We start from the raw sequence: 23212 nt of genomic DNA, 5'->3' as shown, positions 1-23212 counted from the left end.
CTATGACACGGCGCATACCTTATCTCCTAACCTTCAAGTGTTTCTGACAGGGATGCACAGACATGGGGCACCATTACAGCTTGAGTACTGGGCCAAAAATAGGCACAAAACTAAGTCTGCTAGCCAGCACTGATGGATGCACAAAAGACAACAGATGAATTACAGATGTCCCTTATATCAGCAAAACCTTAGAACTGCCAAAGGTTCAGGGCATATTGTAACTTTAATTGCAATTATTCACACACAACCGGAGTACGTTGTTTCCCTTTTTCTGATGAAGTTCATTTATCCTCTTTTAATGCTACCACACATGCCTTGGCAAGAACTACTTTTATTTCAACTTCATAATATAATTTCTGGAGAGCAAACACCTTGGCATAGCAATATATGAGATTGTGCCATATGGCACTTGCACGTAAAAGGGGATATGACTACTTCCTATCATCTTTTTAAAAGTTGCATATATAAGTTATATACACTATATATATATAAAAATTATATGTGTGTATGTATACACACACACACACACACACACATATACATACTGTGTGTGTATATAGCATAAAATTTTTAAATTTGTACATCTTAAATCAAGTCTCTGGTGGTTAAAAAATTCCTAAGTCTTTAAGTCATGTTTACTCATTACCATCATGTCTGACAGTGCTAAAAATGAGCTAGAATTTCAAGATCTAAAACTTAATTTTCCATCCAAAGTCAAACCTCTAATTCAATGAGTAATGAGTTCACTTAAAAAAGGTAGAACCATAAATGATCAAGGTTAATCACATCCCCATCTTTCAAGCAACTTAATCAAAAAAACTGTAGGATATCATTCAACAGAAATGGAAGAATTTAAATTTAAAATGGACAAAAAATTGGTTCTTTTGGGCTCATATTTTTAAAAACCACCATTAAATTAAAATGTTTCTTTGTGATCTGGCACACACACCCTTTAAACCTTCTACCAAAAACTGTCTGTGATACAGACAAAATCTTAAGCTCGGCATAGAAAAAAAACAAGCGAAGAGGATATTACTCTGAAGAATATGGAAAGGGGTAGTAAAATGGAATATACTGTCTAAATACTTCAACAGAGAAAGTGTTCATTAAGATAACTATAGAAATCTCCAGGGTAAAAATAAACAGGAAAATCAGGGACTCCTTTATTTCAGCACATAAAGGAAACAAGACATCAGAGCACTGGAACGTTGATCAGGAAAAAAGGAGGCAGCCTAATCGAATTAAAACTGAGAGTGGTAACACCAGCAGAATAACTGCTAAGGCAGTTCTGTATTTCTAGGACTAGTTCAAATTCTTTTCCTTCCATGGTTTATTGAACAAGAAAAACAATAGCAAAGAAAATTCTGCAGTAGGACCAAAAAACAAGTCAGGTAGAATAAATTGAGCAGAAAGCAATGAAGATAAAGTTCAGTGATTATGTCCATCATATCAGAGAAATTCCTCAAGGCATATGCAGAGAAATTACAACACAAAGGAAGGGAACATAAAAAAAAAGCACTCACTGATTAAATGCACCTGTTCAAGAAACAGCTTGACAAGAGGTGAGCTTTAGTCATTTAAGCAGATCTTAAGACTTAGAAGAATTTAGCAGAGGAGAGAGAAGAAGGTCCTCAGTTACACTGATTTACTCCAGCTACACAGATTTCAACCAGCTGAGGAGCTATTGCAATGCAAGTCCCTCATCTGACTACTTTATGCCACCTTTTGGTATAAACATACAGGAAAGTAAAAACACTATACAGGCTACTCCATATTAAGGCTGGTTGGAGGGCTGCCTCTCCCACCAATATGCCAGGGCAATGGAATACACATTTTATTTCAAGGAACAGTGCAATAGATATCTTGAGAAGTTTCCTCTCTCTCACCATGCCATGCTGACCATCTACTCTACTACTAGAAAGGACTGTGATGGAGAGATTCGTAAAGACATTGAAATCTCTGCCTCAGGGCAAAATTGTCAAATTTTTCCCCCCTTTTCCCATTTCAGAGGTAGTTGGTAATGTTCCCCTACAGTAACACTCCTTTGAGACTATGCAAAATGTACTATTGTGAATTATTTGAAATGGCTTATTTTCTCCTCTCTTTCAAGTCTCAGATGTGAGTTACTCTCCTAGCCTTCTTTTGGATTTGGGGAATAGCCTTGCACAAGTTACTTACTGTGCCAGGCAGGAACAGGCCTAAAATGGCCTCTCAGAAAAACAGAAATAAGGATATCCTATGCATAAAGTCCTCTGAGATTGACGGATGAAAAATATTATGTAAGTGTTAAATATTTTATTGAGTGATTTCCTAAATATTCTAATTAGCTATCTGATATCTGTAATTAAGTGTACTTCAACAGTGCTCTAGTGTTTTGAAGCTTATTTTCACTACATGCTCAATAGCACATCACCTAGCTAATCAATGGACTTGTTAGAATTGGTTTTACTTTCCAGAAGTAGTCAAGAGCAATATTTACGTCATTGGCCCAGAGGAAAAACAAGAGAACAAAAATAAACACATGCACCACTTCTATTTACTTACAGTAAGGCAATAGCTATGAAATCAAACCGCGCTAGCCAAGGCTCCACCAGCCTCATAATGAGACCAGCATTTAATGTACAGGCTGCTTTAGTTTCTTTCAGACTACTCCCTTAAAGGTTTTTCAATCTATAGTTTGAGAGCTAAAGGGACCTGCACTCAACAGACTTGTGCTTGAAAGTCGCCGACATCCCATTATTATTTCATCCTCTAATGGTCAGGAAAAACATGTAGCCTGCTTCTAATGTGATCGCCTTTTAGATTTTTTTATAATACTCTCTTAACTTCTGCTGATTCACTGTGTTTCTTTAGAGGAGATAGCAAGCAGAGTTGCTTTATCATTAGTGTCCTTTGATCCTGCTTTCTGTCTTGCCTGTCTCTCCTTCATTCTTTCAGTACATCCTGTAACTGCCCTTTGATCTCGTGCCACTCTCTTGCCTCCCTCATTCATTCTTACAATATGAAAGAAACTGCCTATTCCAAATTTATAGGTGGACCTCTTCTTTTGAAATAACCTGTGAATTTACTATAACTTTCAATGGTTTGACGTTATTTGTTTTGTCTCTACAAGCTTTAGTTTTTCACTAGCAAGTTACATAACTTTTCACATTTTCTTTCACCTGAAACGTTTCTTTTCTGAGGGCAAGATTTTATCTTCCTTTGTATGTTCTCTAGTCTTTGAGTTGAATTTTTCTTACATCTACTGTCCTGTACCAAGATAGCTCTGCAAAGATTCCTAACACTTTTATTATACTCTCTTCATTTATTCTCATTTATTGGAAGGCAGTTAGAGCATTCATTTCTGGCTGTGCAGGCTGCAACATCTAAAGTCAACAGAACAAATTTTTCCTAAAAGACACAAGCCTCTTAAACCCAAGATGGTTTTGAGATATTTGTGGAATTTTGTTTGGAACTTGGCACCTCTCAGATGAATCATAGGTGCTGGATATCCAAGTCACACCTAAATATCAGCTGAGGAATGTTCAGGAGTGACAGAGGTCTGAGTTAATCAACTATTTTTACTTCGCGTGGAGAACATTCATCCTCCTCCTGAAATAGTACTACTGTAGTTTACTAAATAACTTTTTTTACTGCCAGGAAGGTACATAGCCAGGAGGCTACCAGTTAGCATCCATCAGGCAGTGGAATTAATCCTTTCACATGCCACCAAAGTTCTTTATTTTACTTTATTTACAGACAGAGCAGAGCATGAAAGGCAGCTGTTTCTCAGGAAATCCCTGAAGAGTAAGTATGCCTCCCAAACACTTATCTGATGCCTTATAACTCTCTCCACTGAATCTTAGACTCCACAAGTCTGCTACACCACCGAAATTGCGCACAGAAAGCCCTAACTGGGGAGAGACCCAAGGAGAGCCTGATGATTTGCTGTCATTTTCACACACAAACTGCAACACTGTGAAAGCAGAGACAGCTGCACTGTCTGGAGCCTGCTACAAGTTGCAAGACAGACATTTGATAGCAACAGATATCCACATCGCATCCTCTTGCTCTCCCAGCTCTTGTTGCCAATGAAGACCCTCCCAAACTGCTTCCCCTTGGATGAAGAACCTTCTTTTTCCTTTTTTTTTAATAGAACTTTACTTATAACACCCTAGTTTCATAATACTGTACAATGAGAGGAACTGACTTGCTAAAATCCTGACAATCAGTGTGAAACAACTGCCTGCAAACACCACAGCATTTGCGAGTTCAAGTCTCCCTCCTGGTGCTGAATCATATAACATCATCATGATCCAGTAACATCTCGCAGTTCCTGTGCGGATTGCGGCGGACAGTGCTACGAAGGAAGCTACTGAACTCCCACAAACTGCTCTTGGATGGTATTTTCATGTAGCAGTTCTTCAGTGCATCTGTTGATTCAAAGAGAACCATGTAAATTTGAACGTGTCTACCCAGCATCACCTCAAGGCCTTGCAGCAGCTGATATCTGCTGGATAAGGACTAGGGAGCTATCTCAGGCCAAACATCTACTCCCATCACACAGGGAAAGAGGCAGAGTGGCACAGAGAACCAGCCCAGGGCAGGGTACGCAGGAGAGGCGTTGACTGAGCCCTCTCGCAAAGGGCCAGCTGTAACCCCACTGCACAGCCCAGCTCTCCCTCCAGGAGGCAGTTGCAACAGCCAGGGGCCTGCCTTGCACCATGGGGTACCATAGCCCAGCTAAGCAGCTGCCTGTTTTCCCTACATCTAGCACCAGCTCTGGCTCTGACCTTAGAAACATTAAAAATAAGTGGCCAGTAGATCCAAGACAGAGGAGACATTCAGAGTACAGGAAGCCCTGTAGCTATCCTCTGCAAAACAGGTACATGCACCATTCCTCCCACTCATTTTAACGTAGATGTTACCCTTTATTTTATACGTCTTATGCATGCTACTCAAGCCCCTTTTCCAAATCTAATTCCAGACACTTGCCTGTTTCTTGTGAATTAATTTGCACCTGCTTTCCTTCAGCAGGCGTGTGTCCGTAGGGCAGGCTGCTTGCTAGAAGAGCCTGGGGTTCTGCTGACCTCTGAAAATCTCCTGGCCTTTAGTGCCTTGCCCTTGGTGCCATTCTCAGCCAAGTAGAGACACAGCTTCTTTGGCAATGCACTCTATGCTAAATGGGCACCGCAATTCAAATCTTTTCAAAAGCAAGTATCTCCCTTTTCCCTGTACTTGTACTCCCTTAATGATTTTCACATAGCAGAATTATGTCATCCATTTTATATCTTTTTTGCAGCTTTTAAAGTCAGCTGAAAGTGTTAAATTCTCATTTTTCAATGCCAGTAAGCATAAAATCTCTGAGTCATTTAAACGTCTTTTTTAAACAGCATCTGTGGAGACAGCTTTCAAACTTTTGCATGCTACATACTTACTGTAATGTCTGACAGAGAAAAATGTGTGTTGGCAACACTGCTTAATCCACATTGAAAAAAGAAAATTGAAGCCATACTTCTAGCGAGATTAGTTAATGATCAATAGCGACAGGTAGCTATAAACACACTAATGGAGATCTTCTCATATTCTCTCTCATCCTCTGGTACAGCCCTCCCATAACTACATTTCAGGAAAATGAATTTGTTCCAACTCCCACTCTCGGCAAGTTACCACAAAAACAACATGAGACTGAAAAAAGCCAAAGAAACTTCCCATAAAGAGAAATATCAACAGCTGCAATGCTAGACAAAAACAACCTAACCCACCTGTAAACAACCAAAAAAAGTAGAAAAAAAAAAAAAAGGGGGGGTGGGGTGTTGTTAGGTCCATGCAGTACAAGAGGCTGCCTCTGACAGAGTCAAATTTGCTTCTCTGTTGGCAGGTCCATAATTGTAGCAAAACAGGTCTCAAGAGAGAGGAAGACTAGTGAAAGGAGACAGGAGAAAGTTTATCCACAGGCTCAAAAGAACTTTCTCTGGTGAATGCCCAAAGGTTTGGCCATTAAGGAGAGTCAACGTTTTGCTTTTTTCCTGACTCTATTTCTCAATTAGTAAAGCCGTGTTCCTCAAAAGCATTTTGAAGTAAAGCAGAATCATAATCACATTTCTTGCCTTCTTAAAAAAGGCATTCAAGAATAAGGGACTGAATTTCAAACTGTTCTGTGGAAAAGGAAACATAGCGTTTAGAGTAACTGAACCATTTCATAAGTGAGGACAGACTGAGTGAAAGAGTTTAAGCACTGCAACTGCTGGGTCAAACATGCTTAGCAAGTCTTGCAGGTTCCTGTCTCTGTCATGGTCTGAAAAGACCCTAACAGGAATTCAGTGCCTCGGAGAGGCTTCTTGTCCTGCAGACCTAGAGAACCTCGGCAACAGCCAAGGTTTGTAGGCTCTGGGCACCACAAGAAGATGCACTGACTGGAAAGCCTAAGATCCTCATGGTTACTTCATTTCAAACAACTCCAGAGCCAGAAGAAGTCTGGCAGATCCCTGCTGTAACACAACCGATTGGTTCACTTGAACGAGTAAAGTTGCTTGGAAGATTCTGGTCTCACTTGCTCTCACTAGGAGGGTCCTTCCCTGACTACTCAAGTGACTAAAATAAGAATGCGAGAATATCCTCTTCCCTTTAAAATTCAAAGGCAATTCCTTCAGGAGGTAATGCATCAGAGGTTGCAGGGAGTGACACCTGATAAGTCTACGTGGCGTGTTAGTTGGGTATAGTGGCACGTTGCCCTGGTGCTTTTGCCTGGACACAACGTCGCTACACCATGAATGGTGAACCCTCCCAGTGGGGACAATCAACTGCACTGTATTTATACTGCACTTCTGATTATGAATGTATTAGCAGGTGACTCACACGTCCCACGTTCTTAAACTATTATGGACAGATTTCTTATTCTGTGTATTAGGCTAACAATCACGATTCTATTTAGCATTAGCAAGGATGTCAGTTCTATTTCAGTGAAAGTCTCATTAATTCAGGGTAATTTATATAGGACTTAAATGTTTTTAAGTAGCTTCCTGCAATGAACGTGATTTCTCAGCTTCCCACAGTGATTATACGTTCATTATCACTTTGCACACACGCTTTGGAATGTACAAAGATCCCATTCCTGCCAAAATCAACACTTGAAGGTATCAATTTTAAATGCACGAATATTAAGTACTTAAACACACACTTAACTACAGAATCAGGACCCCTGCACAAATATCAGCTTCACCTTTGATGAGAAATTCCAAGTTGTTACTCTTTTAGGCATAGCCTAAAATGCAAGAGGATATGTCAGAAAGCAAACTGACATTTACAGTTAACATTGTTTTTCAGTAAAGGAATGTAAGTTTGTAAAAAGAAAATAAATATAAGTAAATAGCAAATCTGCATATCTCGAGCTATAACAGCGTTAACTCAAAATGTACTAATTTAAAGAAAACATTATTAGCCATTACTTCATGAGCAGTATATAAGTGTCATAGCATAGCAATGCAAATAAATGCAGCATATATGTAAATTATATGTGTATGTTTGAGCACTGGTAGAACTGACTAAGCAAGGTCATTTGTAGTCCTTAGGACCCAAAAACTATGATTTAAATCAAGATGTCATTATGGACAGAGCGAAGGAGCGTCAGTCTCTGAAATATTTACTTTCCCATAAAAAGGACTACAACGCCTAATGCCTCCATGAAATCTTAGAAAAACTGCAAAATTTCTCCTTCATGGTATTCCACACAGGATGAGCTGAACCTCGCCCCTGTGCACCAGGACTTCAGGCGAAGATGAATTAGGATTGCCAGAGAACCCTTATACTTCAAACCTTCATTCTGTGCAAGCAAATCTGTGCCCATTGGAAAAGTATATCGGACAAGACTATCTCTTCATTTTCCATAAGCTGCTGGACCTCTAGAAAAATACAGTACACATTATGCATAGGAAGAGCAATCGCAGTTCTACCTTACAATTCTACCCTGCAGAAAGCAAGTTTGGCTTAATATATGCATGATTTGTCTTCTGAATCTGCCCTACTTTTCCAGCTTTAAAATCGGAAAACTCTGTTAACAGAGGTGTGATGCTACCTCAACATTTCACTGACAACAGAAGTTCTGGTTTTAGTCCTTGACAAAGACACTCCCTTATCCACTGTTGTCCTGATCCACTTTTAACGGAGATGTCACCACGTAGAAAATTCTGTGTTACAATAAAACAGCCCAGGGCTGCATTACGTTTGCTTTGCAGTCTCCATCTCAGTCTGTATGCTGAGTTTCCATGGCGATTTGAACAGGGAGAGATATCCCTACTATTTCAATCTGAAGATCACAAACATTTTCTATTCAATATTTAAGCAAACAAATCCAGAAAGAATATTTTGCCCTTAAGGTCCATACCCTGATTCAATTCAGGCCTCCTGTCTGATCTTGGAAAAAGTTAACATCTTTAAGCTTCAGTTTCCTGTAAATTAGTTATAACAGTTTTTCCCTTCTGCAACACTTTGCCTGTCTTGTATACTTCAAAGGTATGCTCTTCAGGACAAAGAGCAGCTTGTTAACTTTGCACATCACTAAGGAAAAGGAGGGAGAAACATTCCTGGTCTGAGGATTCTATAAATGAAGCATATACTATTGTTCAAGCCAGTTAAGGCCAGGCTGAGAGTTTTCTACAAACCTGGTAAAAACTCCTCTCTCAAGCTTCAAGCTCCTGTAAGATATTCATCCCTTTCTCTCAGCATATGCAACTAGTGCTCAAAACCACCAGTGATTAGACTTTAGCATCTGAACTGATATATACTAACTTCAGAGCAGAACTGCCTTAATTGTGGTGATGTCTACACGTTTAATCAGGTACGGTTAAATAAATGATTAAAACAATTAACTGCGTTTTGTAAGACACTGCATACACAGAGAGAAACACCGAAGTGCTTGCATACATTACAGGTGACTTGGTTTCTTTTTATAATACTTCTGGGGAAAGCTATATACACAGACGATAAACTTACCTAAGATTTCTGTCTAAAAACATGCAAACTTTAATCAGCAGGGGCTAAGGCAAAGGAAAGGGAAACATCTAACGAAAAAATATGTGGCAACCGTACTATCTTCTAAAGGAACATAACTCTTTCTTCTGCATTAAATTTTTTTTACAGCTTTGTCAACATCTTACATTTTCCACCTATATAAAAGACAAAACTACTTCCTGTAAGCTTCGGATACAATTTCTGTAAGGTTGAGTATCAGCACGTTTTTGTCATTTGATATTTCTAAGTAAATTCATCAAAATAGGATTCAGTAAATTAAGCCTAGCTTAATTAAGCTAGAATTAAGCTTGTCACTGTAATATTAAATCCTACAGAACATTGCCCCCCCTAAAAAAAATCCCCTAAAATTGCCATGTATGCATTACAGGTGAACTGAAAGAAAAACGTCATTTTATTTCCCATGCTTAGCCTTGAAAGGTAACATGCTTTATTCCTGATCATGACTTGCAACTAAAATAACGGAGACTAAGGGCAGAAAGGCAGTTTAAAAAGTGGGCTTCATAGTTTTAGAATATTTTGATTTAATTTGCAAGCTTTTCCTGATATGTATGCACAAGTCTGAAATTTACCAGTCAGAAATTACAAATTCATCTATTCCCCTTCCTCTTTAAACCATAAACACAATTCTGCCTAAATCAGTTAGAAATAAGGATTATTTCCTTGCTTTCCTGTTGTCTCCTAGCCTGTATCTTTCTTCCCTTTCAGCCACAATTAGCACATTTTCTTGTTGTTACATTCTCAAATATGTAGGGCTGAGAGCAAAAATCCCATGAGGGAAGCCTCTGAGGAGTTTCAGAGAGAGTGAAGACACAAAGCAATAGCAATCCTTTGAGCACTAGTTTTCACAAAGGTTCACTACTAAACTGATTATTGCAAAGTTCTGCAGCTTCCAAAAAGAAAGATAGATGAGAACGTTAAAACATTCTCAGTGTACATTTTAAACTGTAGCATAGTGCATTTATTTTGGCATTTAAATCTCTCATTTCCCCAAGGACAAACTGTGCACATCTCAAGTAATGATGCCCAGATGGCTCTACGGATATGGCTTCGCATCGAGCTTTTTGCGGGTGTAAACTGACAGTTTCAACTGATCTTTCGTATACTTTGTTGAAAACTCATAAGCTGTTTCATCTACAAGCCCACACACCGACCTCAGTAGGTCCAACAGTCTGCTTAAGATCCAGCTTTTCAGCAATAATATTTATCATTATGATTTTGAAATTTGCTTTCTAGAAATCTTCAATATTTATTCAAAATATATTGCTTTGCAACAATTCATGTCACTAAGATGGTTTGCTAGTGAAAGAAAATCCCCAACGGGTGTCAACGCTGTCAGAACAAATGAGTTTACTAAGTCAAATAAATATTTGCAGATTTCAGCATTCACCAAGCTTTAGTGTCAACATTCTTGCAATCACTGCAATTAGCAGCAAGTGAGGCTTCAAGACTGTGAGGTAGAAAAACATCCTTAAAGGAGGAAAGGACCTTACCTGAGTTGTTAAAATGATTAGGAGATAGACTAAAATTGAATGAGCAGCACGTGGTGTTTCCAGAGAGTTATATAAGTTTAGCAGAGAGAGCTACTCCATTAGTTCAGTTAATAGAACATTCTGTTACTCTCAAATTGGTCTGTTGCTGTGCAGAACAAAAGAAGAATGTATTATTTTCCTTTAAATAGAATCAGTGTCTAGCAAAAGAAGAATATATAAAATAATTACATTATTATGAGACTGGATTTGTGCCTTTATTGTCTGCCCTTATTGTCTTTTTAGACACAGTTGCACTATCAATTTAAAGCCATAATCAGGACATATTCAAACACAGATCAGTTTATTTAAAAAATGGACACTTGCTGACTTCACCAATAAGGAATTACTAATTGTTTCGCATTAAAGCATCACTGAGGGTCTGGAGGCAGACCAAATGCACGTGTTTGCTTAAAGTCACCATATGATTCAAGACGAAGATACTTCCTCCTTTCTTTGTATCATAGAGTGTTCGAACCCCAAGTAGCTAAAATATATTTAGTTCTCTTAATGACATAATAAAAAAGAAGAATTCATTTCGGTGGTGGGGAAGGGAAGAGGAAAAGGAAGACTGAAGGAAAATTTCAATTTTTGCAACAAAGCTTAAAAAAGCAAACCTTATCTTGAATTAAGAAGCAACAAACTAAATCAGGTAATAATTTCATTCTCTCATAGGGAGAACGTAATTATTCACAGAATGCGAACTACTGCAATCATTGAAGTTGCTGTATCTCCTGCGATTTCAAGTGAAATAACTCATGAGTTTCCAAATGAAAGAAAGCCTTTCTTTTTTTCCATTTCAAAACAGAATCTTGAGCACCTGGCAAAAGAATGAAAGAGCTGAGTACGTCAGGGTGAGATTATCCCCCTCTTACTTTCCTATTAGTTTCCTTAGTTTCCAGTTTGCTCAAAGGAAAATTACAACAGTAAGGTCATTCCACTGAAGAAAGCTGCTCAGAGTTTTCCACCCCAACAAAATACACAACTTTTCCATTTACTGTTAAAACCTAGTAGACTTTAACAGTAATCCTTCTGAAAGATCTAGTTTTAATCTTGCTCCATTAAAGCTGTTGATTTTTTCTCTTTTTCAATCGTCCTTTGATTTCCATGTTGATTATTTAATGAAAGGATGATAAATTCTTGGCCTTCAGCTCACAGGCTATCAGGCCTGGCATTTGATAATGTTCTGTGATAGGATACCATGCCCTCAGGGTCTCCATGTACTGTATATTAACCTTCTAAACTGAACCCATTTGAAGAATGGAAATTATACAAGTTCTCTTGCTTTACTGTTACCTTATACTAATTTGTTTCTGATGAAGTTTCTGGAGCTAATCAAGAGCCAGTAGTTTTCTTTTACATACGTGGAGCATTTTCAAAGGTATTCTAACATGGCACAGCTTACAGGGAGGCTCACAGCAGGTTTGAGCACAACTTTGCTATTCTGTGAGTCACTGCAACATTAGTAGTAGCACCTTCCTGTTCTAATGACTGTTTACCTTTGTTTGTAGGATGACTTCAGTAACAAACAGGCATCCTTGTCACAGTTTCACCAGCTATCCATCATCCACCTTTTGAAGGGAGTTAGCATTCAAAGACTGATCACCAGTCTCCAAGGGGCTAACTGCTAATAGCCCCTGTTAGTCCGTGGAAAAGCTGAAGCATGGTAGAGTAAGATTTTCAGACTAAAATAATATGACTTTTATTCAGCAGTTTCTATTAGATAATCGGGTTTCAGAATAGCCACTGGGACCCTGGAAACTCAGTAAATATTGATTATTCTTCCACTCATGCTAAGCATGTTAGTTAGTCAAGTGTTCAGTACTATCATGGGTAAATATTTCTACAGACAAACAGCATTCAGTATCTTAGTACAAAATAGTCACTGCATTGTGATGGACATGTATCACGGTTGTCACAGAGACAAACACAGAAAAAAGGGTTTAAAAAAAAAAAACTTAATTCATGGATATTGTTGCATAATGTGCATAGGGTCATGCTTACATGGGAAATCAAATCTTCCAAATAGGATGGTCAGTTGCAGACTCAATTTAAAAGTGTCTTTGCAATAGTGACTTCAGCTTGACTGGGGGAGACTCCCTGAACTGCTGCTTGGCTGATTTTTATATCCAGGTGGCCTGTGGTCTTATGTGACAACTCCAGCACATCCATGATCCATCATTATTGATTATCTTAAACAATGTATAAAATATCTCTTATCTAGCTTAACTATATATGAAAGACTGGCCTACATGATGATTTCTGCATTTGCAAGAAGTTTCTACTGACTGCTTAGAAGTGTCTTATCTACGTACAGTTTGGTCAGTTCTGCAGCAGAAACCACCTGCGCCTCTAGGATGCCCAGATTCTCCACTCAGGATGTCAAACCAACATACTGAGAAATCCAAATTAGTCTAGACACAGCAGGAGCTGCCTGAGGAAACCCTCCGAGACTGTTTGAAATTCCCTTGAATTAAAACTTGAATTAAAAAGTTCTTGTAACAAATAGCGATATATTTTGTTGAAAAGGTGGTTATGAATTCAGTCAATCATCTTGTCTCAAGTCAGTCTATTGGCTCAAACCAGTTGATTGTCACATCTGTGCAGATTCATCTATACCAGTGAATTCCTGGACCAGAGAATTAACGGCTTAGGTGCACTAGGTTTGGACACAGGTACACAGCCCCGATATCAAGCTATACCACCGCTACAGGACAAATTTGAATTTCATTGTTGTATCTCCCTTATGATTTGCTTAAATTCAATAGCTTTGGCTACTGTATGATCCATATTTCTTTCACATTTTGAAGAAAAGAAATATTTTACCAAAAATTGGGTATGTAAACTATAGTTCTAATTTCATCCATTTGAATGATTGCTCGTAGTCCAAATTGAAACTGTGACATTCCTTTCTTATATCCATTGGAAAAGGTTCTAACAAACATTTGTTTGGGAACATTCTCTTTCAAAGAGTTCTTAGCATGGGGCATATTACGCCAATGATTATTTTAAGCAAAACTTTACCACTAAATCAACATGAAATTCTGAAGAGAAATCAGTAGGAGGGATCTTTCTCACTATCAGCTGATCTACAAGGAGACATTACTTGCCGTTGTGTACTAGCTACTGTGCATTCAGAAATTAGATTTACAATATTTATTTTTCTTGTGAAGAAATAAAGGGAAAGGGCATTAAATGTCTAAGTGTTCACAGTAGAAAGAGCATACATAAGTTCAGTTATTGTGTAAAAATATTGCCTTTTTCATACCTTTACAGTAATAATTTATCGGTCTTACAAAATAAAAACACCAAAATGTTGCACTCATTACCATCTGTAATCCTCCATGTTTTATCGCAGACTTACTCTTTTCCAGTTAAACTATTCAGTCTGCAGTCTTTATACAAATCTGCAATTCAAGAAAAGTCAGCTTAACAATGAACTGTAGAATAACTATATGCATTATTACTATGTCCCTTGGTTTTCAGATGATACTCTTCTTTAAAGTCACGATGCATATTAAGCCAATACCCACTTATAAATACAGAACATTAAATATGTTGTATGTGTTTGTGAGGTACATATCTTAAATAGGGCTTCATGGAGCTTTGGACTGATTTGAATTTAAAGACGTCATTCTTTCTTCTGGCAATCTCACAGCAGAGCAGAAAACAAACAGAGTTAGCATTTCAAAGTAAAACGGTAATTAAAAGTAAGTTCATCATGAAATGAATCAGAACATGACTTGTTAATGGGAACTAAACATTCTAAAAGGGCACATCTGAAATACTCTCTAAACAACATTAGAAGTACATTCCAATCATACAGAAAGTAAAGGGATACAAACAAAGGCACATGACAGTCTAAAAACAAAGGGCCTTTTTTCTGCTCACTGGGTTTAGACATCTAGTACGCATTCTCCAAAAAGGAAGGGAAGCAATAGGAGGGCTGTTGAAGAAAAATAACAGACAGAGATGGGTACTACGTAAATATCTCCTTCTTATGGTTGCCCTTAAACATAACATACACCTGATTGCAATTTCAAAGGTTACATTGTATTAGTCCCTTTTTTCCACCTTAAATACATTACATATTGTTGATATTCGTAATATCTCTCAAGTCAATATGAATTTAGGAGCCAACTAGCTCTAGCCACATCATCTGTATGTAGGTCATATAACTAGTGCATAATGATGTATTTTAAATTTTGCTGCCAATCATCGTAAGTATTGGATGTGATGACAGGGAACATCATTGGCTACTGAAAGTTTTTTCACTGGCAGAATTTAGCTCAAGGCAAGATTTGGTTCATCTTTGAACATCTTCCAAGTTCATGACGATTGACTCTGAAGTTGGTATTCCACTCTCACTGTTTTAGAAAACATCAAGCAACCAAGAGACAATAAAGTCTAGACTGAATAGCAGTGTTGTAAAAATGCAAAGTGACTCTACTGAAGCAAATAGTGACCTAAACTTGACATCAGTCTCAGAAATTTTGACATACCTGAATTCAATGCAAGTGTTGAAACTGATGTCTGCGAGTAACGTGATTAAACCCTAATAAAAGCAAAGAGCAGAAATCAATGCAAACTGAATGATAAACGTTTCCTTAGCTCAGATAATCTAGAACATACAATCTCTCCCCTGAGACAACTTTTCTAAATCTGCCCACCTAAAGAAAACAAAAAGGGAAAATCAACATACCGTCATATGTTTTCTTCAAAACCCACACAGTTGACAGAGTTCTACACACTTGCAGCAGTCTGGAGATATACTCCTTATCCTTCCTTTTATTCTTCCTTCCTCTTCGTCTATGCTTCATCCTCAGTGACACCTAAACAAATACTGTCCTATCAGATTAGTTCTAGAAAGAATATGGTCAGTTAAGCTGCAGTGGAAGATAAGTTTACCATTCTCTCAGTAGCTCACACATGTGCAGTGGGGTTCATTCTGTCCTAGGTAGCAACTTGCTCCTATATTTCAGGGGGGAGGGAGAAGGGTTCCTATTACTCATACCTGTTTTCTATTTCTTTCATCTTCATCAGGTAAACTGAGTCTTGAGAAGAGTAGAAAGAGGTCTATAAAGAGTAGAGAGACAAAAGGACAGAACTAACTAAGATGTATCACATACTGGGATGATTAAGGGCTAAAATTGGGGAACCCCTTTGTTTGCTGCAGGCACTTGAAAACATGAAAAATATTGCTATCAGCTGACTGAAACTGAAAAATAAAGAGTCACATCTGTGAATACAGTGTGGTGATAGTGATATAGTTACATGGTCTGAGAGGCAAGCAGATTGAAATTGTCCTGACTGTAACTAACTTCTGCCATGATCAGGAAGCTCAAATTAGCACTGAATTGCTCCATTTGTAGCCTTTCCTATGGAGAAAGAGATGTCATTTATCCATATTTTCTTTCTCTTCCCTTTCTTTCCCTTCTTCAACTGACAGCCACCCTCAGTTCTAACTTTCCTTTTCCTTTCTCCACCTTTTCATCCATAGATAGCTTCTTCCCTTTGGACACTTCTGTTTCTCTCTTCTCCCATATTCTCCTATTTTCCATCTTTCTTCTGTTCTGTTTTTTTCCCCTCTTCATAGTGATGACCCTCTGGTCTTCCTCATTTAAATCTCCCATATCACAGAATCACAGAATCGTTTAGGTTGGATGGGACCTCTGGAGATCATCTAGTCCAACCTCCCTGCTCCAGCAGGGTCACCTAGAGCATATTGCCCAGGATCACATCCAGACGGCTTTTGAATATCTCCAGGGAAGGAGACTCCGCTACCTCTCTGGGCAACCTGTTCCAATGCTCTGTCACCCTCACAGTGAAGAAGTTCTTTCTCAGGTTCAGATGGAACTTCCTGTGGTTCAGTTTCTGCCTGTTGCCTCTTGTCCTGTTGCTGGGCACCACGGAGAAGAGGCTGGCCTCATCTGCATTCACTCTTTTGTCTTCCTTATCACCAGTTTTTTTGAAAAATAGATTCATAGTTCTTTGACTTAGCATGGCCCACGAGAAGTATTGGTCATGTTCCTTGGTGGCTAGCATTTTCTGCAGTACTCATTCTACCTCCAGAAAGCAGAAGTTAGATGTAAAAGCCAGGCTTGCCTAATACATACGAGCATCCCACACAAATCCTTCCAAAAGCCTCTCAGGAAATCTGGATGCTTCATGAGGTAGACAGCAGATGGATATCACCACTCCTATTTTCTGTAGCTTCAAGCAGCAACATCCTTCCTGTTTCTCAGCTGCCTATAAAACAAATCACAGGTTACCTGGCTAAAACTTGCAACTAATCAGAAATGTCTTTAGAATCAAAAACTTGATTGGCTATAAGGATCTCACAATTGACATTTTTCTAATGAGGCTCAAAATGTATAAGGATCATTTACATCCAGAGCATAACCTACAAACAGTAATATTTAAAGGAAACGCCTTTTACGCATAAACTGCTGATTACAGAGATTTCTATTTTGCATATTTCTATCATTATATATGGCTACTGTTGCATATGGCTACTGCTGCATATAGACCTTGCAATTTAAAGAAAAGGAAATGTCCAACAAGCCAGCATGAAATCCAGTACTATCAACCATGCTTCAACCAAGTTTGCCATAGTGGTATTGTGTGTGTCTATATTGCAGATCACAGTGTAGAAATATCTGAGATTGCTTGGAGGGTGGGAGGAGGCTAACTGAGACAGCTCTTTACTCAACGCGGGCTGACTTTCCTTTGTAAGACCTCTCCACACTCCACAAGTGTCATAAAAATAGCCACAGTGTAAATACATTCCCAGTAATTCTAACATAATACGATTAAATTGTATAACATTTACTAGAAAAATACTCTCTTCAACATGACTTACATGACTATCTGATTGCTCATAACAACTTAGATTGAAGGCTGCTTCTAAGAAGCATTTGAAAAATGTTAAATGCTGTGTTTTCGAAATAAAATTAAATTCCTGTACAAAATTCTCTTAATGTTGTTGTGGGTTCCGTACACACAGTCCCTGTTTTGAGACAAGGACACTTAACTGCAGACAATTATCAACACTAAAAATAAATTACTGTACTAACGATCATATAAAACATTCTGATATCACGGTAAGCTTCACCTTTGCATTTAGCTTTCGGTGCTTGGTATGCAGACAGGAGATGACAACTATGTTTTAAACAACTACTTAAAATCAGTTTGTTCAGTAGGAAACTTCAGGGAAGTCTGGAGGGAAATGCTGAGTGCAAACACTAAGAAGCCGAAGCTGCTAAGGAGTGATAATTAAAAATCTTCTCCAGAGAATAGGTGCTTAGAAGCACTCTTTCAAATTTTTGAGCACATTCATTTTAGACAAAGAACCCAGGTGCCTACCTTTTCTTTATCTGACTTGTGATAAACCCAGGTTATGCTTTATCCCTTTGTCCATTTTCTCATGTGTCTTAATTAGTCCTTCCTTCAAACTTTGTTCTAAACCATGCATGCAACTGTGGTAAGATTAATAGGCCTGTCATCTCCCACATCACTTTTTCTCCTTCTTCTTAAATAAAGGTACTGCATTTGCTATTCTGTAGTCATATCCATTCTACCCTGAGGTTTATTAGAAACATTCACTGGCAGTCCTGCAATTTCATGTGCCAGCTCTTTCAGCATTCTGAGATGGAAATTGGTGGGACCCCTGACTCAAAGGGATAAAGTTCTTTAGGTTGTCATCTAGGAACTGGTAATTTCTATTTCCATACCCACATTGCTGTTAGCCATCTCATCTTTGCTCTAATGGTCAACATCATAGTTCTACTGAATCCTGATGTAAAGTATTCATTTCAGTTCTCAGCTATACTTGGATTATGCTGCATCTTGCCATCACTGTATAGTAAGCCCTCTCTTTTTATTTTTTATGGCTGAAGAATCTTTTACCATTTCCTATTAGTATTTCTTTCAAGCTCTCTCTCAGACTCACTTGTGATAAATCTCACTTTATTCCTACATGCTTTAACTTCTAGTGTAATCCGGCTTTTTGAGAATAATTGCCTCCCTTTCTTTGTTTAGGGACTGTCCTTATCTGTGCTTTCACGCACTGGAGTTGAAATCTTTATTGGGGTCCTCAGGCATTATAATGATGCACAGAGAAATAATGAAAACCTTCACATTTGTGACAGAACAGCAACAATGGGGAAAAAGTTTTTCCCAACTGAAATGAAGAAATCAAAAACTGACAGAAGTAACAAAGCAAAGCAAATTCTCTTAAATTTACTTTCTATATGTTTTTTAGGGGTTCACATCAGGACTACTGTGAAATCCCCCAAACACTGTTAGCACCATCTGCACAAAATGACAGAAATTTGAGGCTCCTAACTATGCAAACCACTAAAAGGCAGGCCACGTGCAGGTGACATCTCTCAACGTATCAGCTATACCAGGTGCTGCTGCCACTCTTACCCTGCCTGATTATTTCACACACTTGCTCATTCACTTGCTCCCCCCGCAGCATTATGTTTGCTAGGCCTTGACTTCCCTTCCCAGCAAGGAGGTCACTGCTGGTCCAGGAAGACAGGGCAGGAAGTTGTGTCAGTTCATGCTGTGCAGCTACTCACAGTTACCAGTCTCGTGCCTTACTGGCCAAGGTCCCTGGGCGGCCCCCAGCATTTGTCTCTACAGATCTCTGATCTCCCGGATCTTCCTCCACTTTCAAGATCCTTCCTCCAGTCAGGATCTTCCCTTTCTTCTTTCCAGGTTCTCCCTTCTTTCTGAGACCTCTTCTTCCTTTTGAGAACCCTTCTTTTAGTTTCCAGACCTTCTTTCCTTCTCAGATCCCAAGCTCCCGGTTTTCCCAATTTAAGTAGTCTACGTGCAGAAGCACAGCGCTCAATTTTTAGCCTCCAGACCGGTGGTTCTATCTCCTGTCTCTTTATTAACTGGAGGGTTCAGGACCTGCCACTTCTGTTTAGTCAAGATTATCGATATTTAAAACTAGCCCATAGAGTTGCAGCTAGCAAGTAGAAGGCTTCTGCTTCAGAGTTCAAAAGTTCAGTTTTGGACATTCACCTCCACACACAAATACACCCAATTATCTGCCACCTGTTTCTGTTAACAGATTAAGCTCTTTTTCACCTGTGACACTCCACGATCAAAGAGCATTTCTAACGTTTTCTTCCTTGCTGGGAAGCAGGAAAACCTCCATACCTAAATACAACCACTGCAAACATTGAGAATCCAATAAATGAAACATAAACAAGAGGTTTAATGCACCAAAGTGGAACATTGCCTTCTTCTCTAGTGTCTTTTTAATTGGTAAATTTAAAGTCTTTAGATAGAGTATTCATAAAATGAAATGAACTCCTCAGCTTGGCTTCTGCTATGCTCTGCTATATTCATATCCTTTTTTAAAATACCAGCTATTTTTGTTTTGTTGTATGTTGTTATGAGATATTTTAAACCCTACATTCATTTTCCAGTCCATGAAGGTACCCATGCTCTTACTGCACTAATTTACTTGGAAAAAAAATGGCATTAGAAAAAATTGGGAACTGTCCAGATTGCTCTCTAGGCTGTAGCCAGACATTACTCAGTGTCTTTTATCACATTGAAAATCATCCACTAAGGCCATCTCTAGTTCAGTGGTGAGAGCTGCCCAGTCCCCATGCCTGCACCCTGGGCAAGAGCCTGCTCTGACCTGCATGCCAGACGGCCATATTCACACAGCACTGAAAGGCACCTCAAAGTCTACATTTTCCAGTGCAAACACAGTTAGCACATCCCGATGGCTTCTGGATTCAAAGTGACCCATTTATTGCTGGTTAAGAGTAGAGGGTGAGCTGAAACATGACTTTCTGAACCTTCTTTTAATTCCCTGGATCCAGTTGTGTCCTGGAAAAACTGCTCTAACTTGCTACACAATACAATGGGACTGCTACTTCATGTTTCTTTCCTCCCTGCGGAAGCCAAAGTGGTAAAAAGTCAAGAACAGCCATGTTGTACCCGGGTCCTACGGGAACCCACTGGAGTGAAACATTCTCTGATGGGCACACTGTATCATCTAGTAAGTCTAGGGGTGAACTATCCTCAGTCCCCAATATGTCACTGCCACGACGTTCTGATTCACCTACCGAATGCTTTACTGCAACTACTGCAAATTTTCTCCAGATGGTGACTGTTGCTGAATCAAGAACATCAGAACAATATAAAACACACCAAAAACCATTTTAACCAGCCACACCATGATTTCAGTTCATTGACAGCCCCTTGAAACTTTTAATGGATCACCTGTAAGTGGAAACTAGAACTACAGAACTAGATGATCATCCTCTACTGAGCAATAGTAGCCCAATAACTTTAAATATAACTCAAGGAACATTCAGAGGTGTATGCTTTATCACTCTGTTATAAAGTTATGGGCCACAAACTGGGAAAATATCACTGAGTAAACCTCAAGAACTTATTTAAGAATCCCACATTATTCAAACTCATTTAAGCCTTTCCTGTACATCCTTGGACCCAAAGGCAGTTTTCAAATCTCTCATTAATTCTAAGTCAGCCCAGATGTATTCATCCTTACTCAAAACACTAGTGGAAAAGGTGTGCACCATAGGCCTAAATATTGAAAAAGAAAAAAGTATATTCAGTCTCCTAGCATTCATTTCACTCTCAGGAAGCAATAAATTCAACTGACCTCCTATTCTGGAGGTGGGTATAGCAGCAGAAAGCTAAAAAGGAGTATTAAAATACAGTACTGTGATTGCATGCTGAGTTAGGTGGACGTGTGTTGACCTGGTTTATTGAAGCTGCTGTCGAAACCAGACTGTTATAATTTGCATCCAACATACTATGTCTCCTATAGTACTGTCTCTCCTCGCCAGTTATATGCTGTGCCTCTGCAGTTTTTCGGATGGCTCTTCCTAGGGTCCTCCTCATGGCCCAGATACGGTGGCCTACTACTTGTTAGCTGCCAGCTGTTCCCTCAGGTATTCTGGCTCTAAACTGATACGCTTGGGGACTGGATGCATTTATGCATCCTGGTCTTTGTTTCCAAGCTCTTTGTTTTCCAAGATCAATTTCATTAGTGCTGAAATTCATCCCATCAGCTAATTACCCTCCCTGATGAGGTAGATTCAGATGACAGAAAATAAGGCCAGTGCAGAGAAGGATAATGACAAGCAAGTTTGGCTGCAGGCTTATGAGATCCATAGCACATACAGGTATCTGGCAGCAGATGGATTACTCTTACAGACATTTCACTTTTACCTAACATAGCTCTTCTTGCTTGAATAAGTGCAAAGCTTGCTATAAAGCATCTCTCCCTTATAGTGCCCTCTGCACTTACCTCCGATCACATACACATAGCACAGTATGCATATCAAGCTACTTCTCTGCTGCTGCCCATTTCTTCAATGCCTTCCCATTCTTCCTCGTCTGAGCAGTACTTTCTCCCTTCTCCAAGATGCTGTTTCCTCCTTCTCCTCCCATACTTCTACTAATTCCTGGCTACTTCAGCTCTGACACTGGTGACCTACATAACCCATAGCTGAATTGTTCATCTCACTGCTTCAGTCCTCTTGGTCAGCTGAAGGTATCTACAGCACTTCAAGACACACTGCTTTTGCTATCTCTGTTGCTATTACTGTTTCCACACCCATGACCTCATCTGACCCTCTCCTTTTGTCACATCCCTCTTCTACCTTTCACTTCTGCACTCCGTAAGTACACTATTGATACTAGCTCTCCAGAGCCCCTTTTCTACAGTTCAGCCTTCTTACCTAGCTTCTGCTTTTCTTGTGCACATGCTTTGCTGAGCTATGCTTGCCATTCTCTACTGACTGCTTTGTAGTTTTGACTTTAAAACAAGAAATCCATTTTCTTGTGCTTTGACAGGACCTTCTTGGTATCATCTCTTCTGGTTTCCATGATTTTGTTCTATCTTTCTCTTTTCTCTCGTATTATGTCCAAGAGCATTCTTTTAACTTCCTTTTTCTCAGGAGGCAGTTCTTCTTTTACAGAACATCCCAGAGTAATGTGAGATCAGAAATGCAGCTATTTTCACCTTGCTATCACCTTAAATAGCTATGTATACTTCATATTTGTCTCCTAAGCAAACTCAAATCTCAGCCAACTTCTAATTAATTGTTATCCATTAACTGAATTGCAACAAGACCTAAAAAGAGTCCCTGACCCCTCATTTCCACAGGCTCTTTTTCCTTTTTTGATCACTGTAAGTCACTATCGTGCCTGTGTTTCAGGATGATAAAATTCAGACTTTTCTTCAACTGTGAGACCTCATCTAAATTCTCTAGTGCTTTCTTGCCTGCCTCTTTTGAGTTACACTTTCCTGTCTAGCTAACGTCATGCTACTAAACTCACTTTCACACTCTCACCTTCCATCTTGTTTACTGTGATATCACTTATTCTGGCTTTACCTGTTCATATCCGTTCCAACCACTGCTGGAGGTATCCTACTCCTAGACAATCACTTCAGCTACACCATCCTCTTCACTTTGCATTCGTCTATGGACTCCCACCTCTCTCACATATCTTTCATTACCTATTGAAAGACTACTTCCAGTGGTCTCGTCTTATTTGGCTTAAGACCAGCTCCTGCCACCACTTATTTATTATTTTTTTTATGAGTATCTTTTTACTTCTCTTACCAATGCCAGCTTCCCTCTAAACTCTATGGACATTCTACTTAGCTG

At 39.0% G+C, this 23212-nt stretch overlaps 1 long non-coding RNA gene across 1 annotated transcript in view; it reads right to left on the bottom strand.

Annotated features, from left to right (window-relative positions):
• Positions 1–23212, bottom strand: part of LOC138066864 (uncharacterized) — a 64853-nt gene that overhangs the window by 28711 nt on the left and 12930 nt on the right. Inside the window, exons 3-4 of the long non-coding RNA XR_011140464.1 lie at positions 15238–16784; positions 10500–15090 (exon numbers count right to left, since the gene is read on the bottom strand). This is a non-coding gene — a long non-coding RNA (uncharacterized lncRNA). The remainder of the gene's footprint in view (positions 1–10499; positions 15091–15237; positions 16785–23212) is intronic.

This window comes from Struthio camelus, chromosome 3, assembly GCF_040807025.1.
Source record: "Struthio camelus isolate bStrCam1 chromosome 3, bStrCam1.hap1, whole genome shotgun sequence".
In the NCBI taxonomy this organism is placed as follows: domain Eukaryota; kingdom Metazoa; phylum Chordata; class Aves; order Struthioniformes; family Struthionidae; genus Struthio; species Struthio camelus.
Note: the sequence above shows the minus strand (reverse complement) of the source record. Positions and strands in the feature narration are given on the sequence as shown.